Source organism: Phragmites australis, chromosome 13, assembly GCF_958298935.1.
Source record: "Phragmites australis chromosome 13, lpPhrAust1.1, whole genome shotgun sequence".
Lineage (NCBI taxonomy): Eukaryota > Viridiplantae > Streptophyta > Magnoliopsida > Poales > Poaceae > Phragmites > Phragmites australis.
In genome coordinates this window covers 27,705,406-27,718,199 of record NC_084933.1, presented here as the reverse complement: position 1 = coordinate 27,718,199, position 12,794 = coordinate 27,705,406, and the positions used below count along the sequence as shown (strand labels likewise).

The window sequence follows — 12,794 nt, the reverse complement described above, 5'->3', positions numbered from 1 at the left end:
TTTTCGGCACACCGCACTCCGACAATAAACAGTACCGCGCGTGAACAGTAACAGCAGTGCGTTTGAATTTCGCTTTTCCTTTTTTCCAAAACGGTGGTCTTCTGTTACTCCAAAAATATTAAAACTTTTTTTACATATTCCATAATCAATGTGCAACCCATTTTAGTTGGATTCACCGAAAAATCCTTTGTATATTTAAAACTAAATTTCTTCAAAAAATACTACTTTTATAACTTATAATAATTTTTAGTGTCTCAAATAAATTCCCAAAAATTTAGAAAAATTCACTAATATTCTTATTATGTGATGGACTAATTTCCAAAATTATTTTTAGACCTATTTTATATGATAAAAAAGTGAGTTCTTTTATAATGCTTCATTTATATGTATTTTTATCATTTCATGTAAATGAAGCATTACAAAGTAACTCATTTTTTCATCATATAAACTAGAGCTGAAAATAATTTTAGAAATTAGTTCATCACATAATAAGAATATTAGTGAATTTTTCTAGATTTTTGGGAGTTTATTTGAGACACTAAAAATTATTACAAGTTATAAAAGTAGTCTTTTTTGAATAATTTTAGTTTTAAATATACAAAGGATTTTTTGGTGAATATAATTAAAATGGGTTGCACATGGATTATGGAATATGTAAAAAAAGTTTTAACATTTTTGGAGTAACAGAAGACCACCGTTTTGAAAAAGAGGAAAAACGAAATTCAAACGCACTGCTGTTACTGTTCACGCGCGGTACTGTTCATTTTCGAAGTGTGGTGTGCCGAAATACGGTGCTACAGTCCATATTCGGCACACCGTGTGCCGAAATACTGTGCTACAGTCCATTTTCGGCATACGGTGTGCCGAAATACTGTGCTACAGTCCATTTTCGGCATACGGTGTGCCGAAATACTGTGCTACAGTGTCATTTTCCGCACACCGTGTGCCGAATATGAGCTACAGTGCCATATTCGACACACGGTGTGCCGAATACGGATGCTAAAATTATAAATACGCTAACATGTTGTCTATTTTGATAAATACGGTCACGTATATTGTCTAATTTTGGATTTTTGCCAAGTAGAACCGTACTTATACGTCCATGTAAAATGAGATTAGTTACAACATCGAACCCTTTGAACGTGTTTGGATGTCTGCACGCGCGGAGCAGCACGCCGGCCTAGCTCCGTGCGTGCAGGCGTTGGCCGTTTGGTTGCCTGCATCTTCACTCGAGCCTGCATTCGTCCGTGCGCCTGCACCTCCCCAGCCTGGCCAGTGGGAAACGTCGGAATGGCCGTTTCTCCCGAGCCAGGCCAGCCACATGCAGCAGATTAGCGTTAACGATGGATAATTAGCAAATATTAGCTCATATTAGTACATTTTAAATTAGATTAAGTTTTAATATGATAAATTAAGTACTATATAGTGTATTTATGTAAAATAAATATTATGTTAACACTTGTTTTTTTTTATTTCAATCTCATACAACATATACTCATACGGACAACCAAACACAATCTCTTCTCAGCCAGACTGAGCACATGCAGCCAACCAAACAGATTCTATTGCATCTCCACAGCCTATCTCAACTCAGCCTGTATGACTCATACGAGTCAGGCTGAGGGCATGCGGGCAACCAAACAGGCCCTTTGCTACTCCATCTCATCTTTACGACCCTTTGATACAAGTAGAACCGTACTTACACGTCCATGTAAACTGAGATTAGTTAGCAATTTGTCATTCTTATAGAGTGAGTGATAACAATTTTGCTATCATAGTCTATTATCAATGATTGAGATGGTCCACATATCAATGAGAATGAGAATTGTCACTTCTTAAGAGTGATAAATTGTAAAATACGGTGAAGTATATGTAATGTATTGCACTCTGCCGCCGGTAATTAAACCGTCGGCTTCTTGCTGGGCTAAAACCTAGACCGTCGCAACAGAAGAGCCGCAGCCTGCAACGCTTCTCTCGATCCCCACTTCTCCCCAAGCGCCGCAACAACGAAAACCGCCACTTAGCCCTCCTCGAGCGCAATGGCGCCACCGCCGCCCGAATCCGGCGGAGGCGGAGCCGCTGGAGGTGCGGTGCGCGGGGTGCGGCGAGACGCTGGAGGTGGACCGGGGCCTGACGGAATTCATCTGCCCGGACTGCACCACGCCGCAGTCGCTCCCGCCGGAGCTCATGCCGCCGCCGCCTCCGCGGCGGAAGGCGCTGCCCCTTCCCCGAGGAGCCGCCGACGTCCGGGGCGCGCGGCTGCCGTGCGGCGCCGAGCTCGCCGTCGACACCGCCCGGCTCCGGCACTACCTCCTGTCCTCCGCCGCGGCTGCGGACGCCGTCCCCGTGGTGCCGCTCGGCGCCTCCTCCTCGGCATCACCGATCCTTCAAGCCCGGGAGGTATGCTGCTGTTCGCTGTGCTCTTGTAGGTTCTGGCTCAGTGGTGGAGTTTTGTTTGATTTGTTTTCCTTTTCACTTCAATGGTTAGTACATTATGTCTGTGAAGGGTGGAACTTTATTCATAGGGTTAGATAATGTTTCCTACAAATGTGGTGGCCATAAAATCGAGGAGAGTGAACTTCTATGTAATTGGTGTACAATTTAACAAAACTGAAACATTTTAAATTGCAAGCCGGAGGGGAGGTGCAGCAATCAGTGTACCTTGTAGCAACTTTTCTTAGTCCGGGAAACTCCTCATACTGTTTGGCTTCCCCTGTTGCACTGCAGGTGCTACAAGGGCATCCAAACTTTGCAATTTGTGCAAGACTGATCGAATAGAACCTAAAAGTTATCTAACTTGTATCAAACAGGCACAGATAGGTCGACCCAATCGGCTTATTCTAGAGCAGGCAAACTCAGAGCATCCTGATTACACAATCGATGGAGGGGAGGCTGGACTCAATGAGGTTACTACAAGGTATAAGGAGCAGAGAAACATATATTCAGGTTGCCCCAGAATTGTTAGTGCAGAAAAGAGACAAGGAGAGCCTCTAAATTCGTTCCAGCTGCACTGTTCGTGCAAAGCAGGCATATCAAGAACATCCAGATCGAGTTATTGAGGCACCACAAGATTCTGTTAATTCTGCACTTTTTGGAGAATCAGGATGCATTGCACATATTAATGATACTACCTCAACAGATATAAATGCCACAACTGGGTGTTCCATTCACCCCAAAACTGTAAATGTCGAGAAGATGAACATGCAGACTCCCAAACAGATCATGCAGAAGTCACAAAACCAACTTTCTTATGTGATATCTCCAGAGCGTGCTCAGGCAGAATCTGCAAGTGGGGCAATTCATGTTCAAGAAATGCAGCAAGAGCCTGTAAATGAAGCAAACCACAGAGAGGCATGCACTCAACTGGTCAATGAGACTATTGCAGGAGATAACAGCAGGAGGAGAACTAGGCGGTTGATTGGCCTCTATGATATGAGTGCAGAGAATAGACAGGGGCAGACAACAAATGAAGCCACACAAGAGGTGTGAAAAGAACAGTCTGATTCTGTGATTCGCATGGAACTGGATAATCAAGTAACTCATGTAGAAAAGGAAAAGCCAGGACGTCACAGAGCTGACAAGAGGAAAAGGAAGGGTTTGATTGCTGCTTCAAATTCAGGTCTTCCACTTAGGCGTAGCCAACGTTTGGCGAAAGATTCATCTGCTGCCATAGACAAACAACCTGTTATAGACACTGTTGGACGCCAAGCTGCTTCTCCAAATGGCCACATGCCAGTTGCCATTACAGATGGTGAACTAACAGAAAGTGAGCCTGATGAGCAGCAGGCTGCATCTCCAGTACAAAGTTCGTCTGACCCTCCAGATATTGATAGAGTCACCAACAATTTATGCACTAGTTCATCCCCTCAGCATGAGATCCCTCAAACAAGCTCTAACGAGTTGGATAACCTTCATTCAACTACAATACCTTCTTCTTCAAACCCTGACATGTTCGATCCTGAGCATTTTGCCCGTACCTATATTCCTCTAGAGGTTAGAAGGGCCCTTGCAAAGCTAGAATCTAAGTCATTGCTTCATCGTATGATGTCCCAGCCAAGATTTGGTGAGGCATATCTGCATGATTCAATGGATTCGGAAGGACATGAACTGCAGCCAGCATCTCAGAATAATGGTAATTTGCACTTCTATCGTCCCTCACTCTTATTACTGTGTGTGTCATCCTGGAGAATAAGCCATAAAAAAGTGTGGCAAGTGGCCTTATGAAGGAGTACTTTTCTCTCCTTCATTTTAGTGATGCTGAAACCATGGCATGATGGCAGAGTGGTGATATTGACCCAAATTTTTACGGGGTCATCACAGTTACTCTCTGAGAGGAGCAAAGCACTTTATAGTTTGTTTTTCCCATGCTGGTCACTAGTATTTTAATTCGTTTTTGGAAGGTAGAGAAAAAAATAAAAGAGCCTAAAACAATTCTGCATCCTTTTTAGACGTGCTGGTTTTATTATAAATTGTTGTTTATTTCCGTAATACTCCGATTTTTGGATTATGGTCATATCACTGTCATGTTCTCCAGATAAATTATGGCAGTTCAATCCAAGAACTATGTTGCATATGCATATCAAGGTTAGCTGTGCACTTATGGGCATTTTAATAGACGAGTCTGTACTGCTAGAAGAAAAGTGACCTGTTGGGGACTGTTCGATATTTTGTCTGGTGAATCCACCGTGTTGATCAACTTATGGTTGGGCTATATGCTTTCGTTTGTGGTAATTGAATTGGCTGATCAGTAGTCACTTCTGTTTTTTTTTTTAATTGATGGGTCATGTCTGCTTGGTTCAATGTGGTAGGTTTCAGATTTTTCTCTATGCACCTTCACATGCTTGTTTGTTGTTGTCTACTGTTAGTTGGAGGATGTGTATAATATTGCACGGCGGCGCAATATGTTTGCTGGTGGTGCAATCTCATGATCAATCGTACCTTTATCGAGGTACTACTACCATGAACATCTCCGCATACTCTGTTTAAAAAATTACATATGCACAACAATTAACAATACGATAGCGCAACATTAAATATAGATAATACGCATGAACCTAACCATATTATTGCCGATCACATGCCCACAGTAGTACCCCACATCAAGTTCGGATGGCACTATCCTGTGTTGCTCATTCACACCATAAGAGCACTTTCTTGGGGGCATAGTTATATCACCATTTTCTCTTTTACTTTATCTTTTTCCTCATCTATTCATTGACCATCAGGACCGTACAATAGATCCCGAAAGCTACAAGTAACACCATGGCGCTGCATTACAATTCATGATACATGTTACATGATATATAACTCTTCTGCATTCAAATTGTAAACAAACACCCATGCCCAATTCTTACCCTTGTCATCCCTTGCAGCGGAAGTAAGGGGACCCCCCGAGAAGGTTCACAAAGTACGCTTCGCTTTCCGCAGTTGCACAACGGAGGATTCGCAACACGTATAGTCCTCAATTGCCACTTCTCTTTATCCGTCAATTTTGGCGGATTTGGTGGAGGAGGAACCCAACGAACAAAGTTGTCATATGCCTTCGGATACTGACTAAACCGTTTCACCTTCAGAATTCTCTGGTCATACATTTCGGACCCATTAATCCATTGGAAGAAGTAGCACATCTCTCACTCCTGCAAATCATTAAAACGTCGCGTCATGCAAAGGTAATGCCATTTGTTTCTACCCTAATCCATAACAAAAATTCACTCACACGATAGTCCGGACACAGGTAGTAAGCACGACCAGCAGTATCTTCGTGTAGCGACTGAAAAACCACGACAGGTTTACCACAGTCACACGTCGAGACGGGGGGAACGGGGGCATCTTTGCAACTGACATCAGGATACCTCGTACCGACATGCGCCCACTTTTGCTTACGTCATAAATTCGAAGTCATACCGGAAAACTGCATGAATACAAAACCTACACATTATACATTTCAATTCGACTAAAATTCATCTCTGCAATGCAAAAACATGCATTGCTCATATACATTTAGTATAGCTATATGTATTTCAATTTCCTACGCTCAACCAATTGTATGCAACAAATTTCACACGATACATATGTGTTACTATACATACATACCACGATATATGACCTCCGATCTAGACCAAAACGTACAAACTTCATAGATCAACCAAAACAAAGTCTAAACCCTAACTACCCAAAAACTAGCAATGCAAACCAAAATAACCAATAATACTTGGAGGGATTGGACGAGATACCTTTCTAGGACTCTTTCCCCTCAAATCCCCTTCGAATCAAGCCCGAAATCGGTGGGAATGGAGGGAGGGGGCACCCGCGGGGTGTTTGGAGTCCCTGCTACTCGCGCTCGATGAAGAGGAAGAAGGTGCGGTGGGGGGAGAGAGGCCAGGGAGCTGCCTGTATGGTGCTCTGTCACGCCAAATATAGTGGCGCGACAGGAGCCGCGCCAGACTGGGTGGCGCGACTGGAGTCGCGCCATGCACCTTGGCACGCGAGTGAGGGTTGCCACGTCGGCACGCCCTCGTGGCACGGGCCCGGCCGCGCGCTAGCGTGGCACTCCAGTCACGCCAGGCTTCTTGGCGTGACTAAGTAGTGAATCACGTCAAAGCCCCTGGCATGACAAAAGGGGCTAGTTTCTGAAAATTTAGTTCCCCACATGCTATTATTAATATTAAATAGGCTAAAAAAAAATACCTCAGCAAGCAAACAATTTGGTGGCATAACAATAGTGCTTGGTGGATATTCTAGGCAAACTCTACTTGACATCCCAAATGCAAAGAAGCACCAGATTCTAGCCGCCTCGATCACTCGCTCCTATTTGTGGCAACATTGCTTTGTCCTTGAATTGACTAAAAACATGAGGTTTCGACGTCCGTCCCTTTCTCATTCCAACAAGATTGAGCTTCAACAATTTGTTGAATGGCTTCTCTCTGTTGGCGTCGGCAAAGTCCCTGGTAGTATGCCTGTTGAGCAGCATGACATTGCTTGGATCAAAATTCCAGAATACCTATTGTTATAGCCTGAGGAAAGAACACTTGCAGGTTTGATTTCTTTTGTGTACAGATCAATACCACATGCCTCTGAATTAGCAAACTTTCTATGTGAGAGAGCAATTTTGGCTCCAACAAATGAGGTACCTGCTGCCATAAATACATAAATTATCAACCAAATTGCTATTGAAGAGATGTCATACTACAGCTGCGATAGCATCAATAATACGATAGCCAACTATTGTACTACCCAATCTCTATATCCTACAGAATTTCTTAACACAATACACATGAGTGGGCTTCTAGACCATCATCTACAACTTAAAGTTGGTGTTCCCATAATGCTTCTTAGAAATATGGATCCAACAAAGGGCTTATGTAATGGAACAAGTCTCATAGTCACACAACTCACTCATCGTATAATTGAGGCTTAAATAATCACATGGAAAGCAGGAGGAACACTAGCCTACATTCCAAGAATTCTCTGTTTCAAGTGACCCCAAATGACCTTTCAAAATAAAGCATCATCAATTCCTCGTTCGTGTTTCATACGCAATGACCATAAACAAAAGTCAAGGCTAAACACTGAGCAGGGTTGGTATGTACCTACCAAGGCATGTATTCTCTCATGGCTAGCTCTATGCCGCTTTCTCAAGTGTTACATCTCCGAAAGGTCTACGTGTCCTCATTGAGAATAACTCCTCTGGATATGAAATCAGCACACATAATGTTGTCTACACTGAATTTTTTCATGATATATCGGATCAACATTGTTAGTTTCTGCTGGTATTCTCACATACACTCAATATATTCAGTAGAAATTAAATATATCTATCTACTAATGCAACTTTTGCTATTTCAGGTTTAGTGAATAGTGCATGCCCTCATCATACTGAAGAATTTCTTCACCTTTTAGACCTTCTTTAGATGGCACTTCCTTTTTTACATGTTCTTTATCTTCCATGCTACTGCAATGCTCTTTTCTCAAAAGGTATTAATATTTTCCTTCTCGGTGATATATCATGTACCAGTCTTTTGCCATTTTCTTATCGGTAAGCTTTGTTTCTCGATCGCTTTCACTGCTAACAATTTGACTTTTTTTTTCAATTCCCACTGCTAACACCTGTATAAGCAGTCTTTTGCCAGTTTTCTAACATTCACTTCTTCCTGCCAGCGAGGGCAACCAGAAGGCGAAGAATCCCATCGATCTGCTCCCTCAAGAGTCAAGAATTGTTGGTATTAGCTCATACAGGATATAGTGGCTGAGTTTCTACAATTGCACATATGTTTTCTTGATTCCAATTTGACATTTTTTTTTGGCTTATCCATTCTGCGGCGTTGCCCAAAGGTTGCAGCAATTGTTAATCTGGGTTGAGCCCGATGCTGGCATCATCATCCTAGACTTGCCCAGTTCCGCCTCCCACCATCGTTTTCAAGAATGTGATGGTTCATGTACTGCACATACCTTTATTTGTCTAACAAAGTCATGATATATCTTTTAGTTCAAATTTCACACGACTAATTTTTTTCACATCGACCAAGTACACGTGTTCTACGGGCCAAACAAATGGTCCATGGAGGTAGGATTTCTTTTCCTGAATATTTTTTACTCACTGGTGCTATTTGCATGTGTTTCGTTTCCTTTTCATTGCCCTAAATCATTATCAAGGGTTTTACCTGATCATTGCAGAATTTATGGAGTTAAGTTTAGTTCTGTCAGTGATGGGATGGACCTCTTCCAACTGAAATTGGCTTGAAAGAGTAATGCCATCTCCACTACAGATAAGACAAGTAGGAAATTAGAAGGTTAAAAAAATCTCACTTGGTCGCCTCCCATTAGCTTCCTTCCTGTGACTAGAGCTGAGAAAAATAGTAGGTTACGATTCCATAGGTGTATTACCATTTGGTACCTCATGATTTAGTTAGACCCTCCTCTATCAACTGCTAAAAGTCTATCCTTCAGTTATGTGTGTGCTTATCTCCTTCTTTGGTTAACAGGAATTTAGCTACAAATGCAAGCGAACAACTTCTTACTGGTGAAGTTCTAAAAGACTAGAATAAATAATAAGCAATATATCCTCATAGTACCTGTTTTTTTATGAAATGAATCTTCAATGCTGATATATTTATTGCTTGACCATGCCTATGTTACAGTGACACAATTCTTCCTTCCCACATGCTGAAAAGGTAAACCTATGTGCACAAGAATCCATTATCTTAATTTAAAAGAAGAGACTATATCACTGTTCCTTTTTGTTCACAAGATATGCAAAATCAATGTTTTCCCGTTCCTTTTGCACGTATTCATCATCTTAATGTTCTTTTCTAACTTCCCTGGCATCATCTTAATGTTCTTTTCTAACTTCCCTGGCATCAATATAAATCCTTTTCAAATTGAAGGTTTCCCTGGCATCAGTATAAATCCTTGTACCAATTATCTGTTGATTGTATGGCAGAGTGTGTTATAGTTTGTTCGTTAGAAAACTCTCTTCTTTCAGTAATGTAACTTGCAGTTGTTCATTAATATGGTAGATTTACCATTGCGTAGTCTTTTTGGTATTTGAGATGTTCATTTCCTATTTCTTGCTCATTCTGGTGGAAATATTGCCATTGTATTTTTTGATCGGCAAGTGAGCTATTATAGAAAACATGGAATTGCTTTGAGCAATTTTATCCCCATCCCTTTGTGTCTGGATATTTTTGGCAAATATGGTATTTACATGGTATAGGATGCAATTTGTTAGGATGTCATACCATAGGTGCAATTTAGTGATCAGCCATGTTTCATGCATCACTTATGCTGTTTAGATGTGTCCTCAGCATAGTTGAACTAGAATAGAACAAAATATTTTAACTTATAAAACCTTGTCTGGAAGCTTCTGAATTGTTCTTGATGAATGGATCAGGAAATGGTTTTGAAAGCTGCACCCAATCCTGGCCGAGATTAGTGGAGGATGCAAGCCACAAACTGCAGTTTTAACTCATGATCCTGGATGCTTTGGCCAACTCCAGCGGAGTCTTTATCTAGCGCTACAGTAATCATACAGTGACGCGGCAGTGACGCGGGTGGACTCCGTGCGCCCAAAAAGAGTTCCAGCAGCTGCACAAGTGATACTAGCGCAGAAATATAGGGAGAGAAATGACAAATTTACCTGCTCTCGGAACATTCGATAACACTGTTTATAATGTATGGTTATAAATTTAAGAAAGGATAAAAATAATAAAAGATAATAAATAAGTAGCTACTGAAGATAAAAAAAATGGAGATTAATATAATATATTAAAAAAATATTATAATGATATTAGAGGAGATATATTTTTAAGTATCGGACCGGAGATGCGGCTAAGACCTCATTCAGCCTACGCTAATAGCACACCATTATCCGTACTCCGGTTCCTCAGGCGATGTGTCAGGCGACGACCTTGACATGATGGCCACTGGCACCACTCCCGGGCAATCAATCATACAACGCACTCACCTACTCGCTCGCTAGTCGCCAGTCGCCACCTGATCCAGTCACGCATCCGTGGTGGCGACGCCATTATCCCGGGCCGACGTGCGTCGGGCGCACTTGCCGCATCTATTTTTGCTCGGGCCCGGCGTTGGCCGGTGATGTCAGTACCTCCGGGCTGCTTTCTCGTTTGCAGTGTTGCCGTGGTTAGCGTCTCTGACTTCTGCACCGAGGCTAAGCTAATCCGTGACCACGAGTTCATGGTTTTTTTTCGGTCTAGTACCTCGGAGGCATGCATGGATCGGGCAGGCATGATCCCGAAAGCGCGCTGCTTTTCACTTACCAGTGACGGGAGTTTGGTTGGCAAGCATTGCAGCTACAGGAGTATCAGCTTCACAATTGTAAGAGAATTTTTTCTTAAGGCACCGGTGGCTCGTAGCACCGGGTCTAGATTCATGCCACGTAGGCACGTGTTAAAGCAATAAACACGTCTCTAACAATCCATGTACACAGGTAAGGATGTCCATATTATATTTCTGTTTGTGTGGAGGAAAGTTTATGTGATGAATGATAAAAATTACTACTTTTTTTCTCTTTTTACCTATCATTTAGAACATCAACACGATCTCTAACAATCACTTTTGATCATTACTTTTGACAACTAACTTTTAGTAGAAGTTAATAAAAATTAGATGGTGCTAAAATATTTTTCATTATAAATTTACTGCTATCATTTTTATATACTAAATTCTAATAATTTTGTGTATATTAATGGTCAAATTTTCTAAAGTTTGAGTGTACGTATTCTAAGACGACATCTATTTAAATACATTTAAATAGATAGTAGCTATTAATGTATAGTCAGTCCATAGCGTATTCTAAGATATATGTAGACTTTAAGTACTCTATCACATGTGAACTTATATTAAATTAGAAGAAAACGATATAGCTAGTTCATTGAAAAAAATATCTATTATGTTATCTATTGATAATATAAATAATTTTTATAATTAGTGGTCGACTATATTAAGATGTAATAGGTTACAACACACAATAATCAACGGCATCAAGGTCCGGTGGCACTAGTCACCGATGGCATAGAAGTATTCATGTCAACAGCTGTTGCGACCTTCCTGTTCATTTCACAGACGATCCTGAATGGTTCCAGACCCGTGAGAGGGTGAGAGGGCGTGCCTGACACACGACTCGATTCGTACGTCCACTCGATTACACACTGCTCTGCAGTGACCCGTGCGAGGCGAACGCACGTGTCGCCTGACCCGCCGCGGGTCCACGGGCCACGTGTCTCTGGGCTCCGGTGATCCTAGGACGTGAACTTGTAGGCCACGGCTATGGCCGACCAGGTTAGCCGGTCGGCCGGCCACTGGGCAGCCTCTGACCTACAGGCTACCATCCACCACAGGTTCGTCCACAGGGCGGTAGCCGACGAATGATCCGAGCGACTCTGTGCAGGTCAACCGGCTACAGGGCCAACGGGCCACCCATTCTGCTACACGCACCAAAGGTTCATACCTCTGTCTCTCTACTTAATGGGTAGTTTTGAGTTCTTACTTAATTTATTTTTTTCTTAGTTTAATTAGATATGATGATAGCAACATCATGACGATAGAAACTATACATAGCCCATACGTATTAATAAAAAGAATTTTTCGAGCACAAACAAGAAGGCAAGAATTATGATAGTTGAGTGAATTTAGACGTATCCAAATCATGTTGAGAATATGAGGCTGCTTCTTACCCCATAGGTAGAGGAGGAGGTGGCAGTAGAGGGGGTGCAGGACGCTGATGACCACACGGTATGCTTCTCCATTCGATTGAGAACTCACCAGCTAATTTTTTGAGTTTTAGATCGACCCAATAAAAAAATACAAATTATACATCCCTACGGACTACAGAGCAGTAACTAATATGCAAAATTTGCATCTGTCATGCCTTCCAAATCCAATGCACCTGTCGCTGAACAAAAGTGTAATGGTTGCTATGAACAAAAGTTAAAATAAATCGTTGCTTGCTTGAACTTGTGTTGAGGATTAGTCCTTGACAGTGATTTTAGGGTATGTCAGATAGCGGGTGTGTGAACAACATTTCAGGAATCGTTGTGTGCACGTACAATGGACTCATGGATATAGGGAGTTATACAGGTTCATACTTTTCGAGGGATAATAGCTTTACGTCCCGTGTGTTGTGTTATGAAAGATCTTAATTGGTTATAGAGGTAGTTCTAGTTGGCTGCCAAATTTGATCTTTCTTTCTTTTACAAACGGGGTCATCATCCCTTTATATAGTAGAGATGAGGAAAACTTATGTATGAGTCCAAATAGAAGACCCTGCTCATCCT

General features: G+C 41.8%; 1 pseudogene; it reads left to right on the top strand.

The window, feature by feature from the left end:
* The first annotated feature begins 1,626 nt into the window (after nt 1-1,626).
* On the top strand, nt 1,627-8,498 carry LOC133889583 (uncharacterized; annotated as a pseudogene).
* Nucleotides 8,499-12,794: the final 4,296 nt, after the last annotated feature.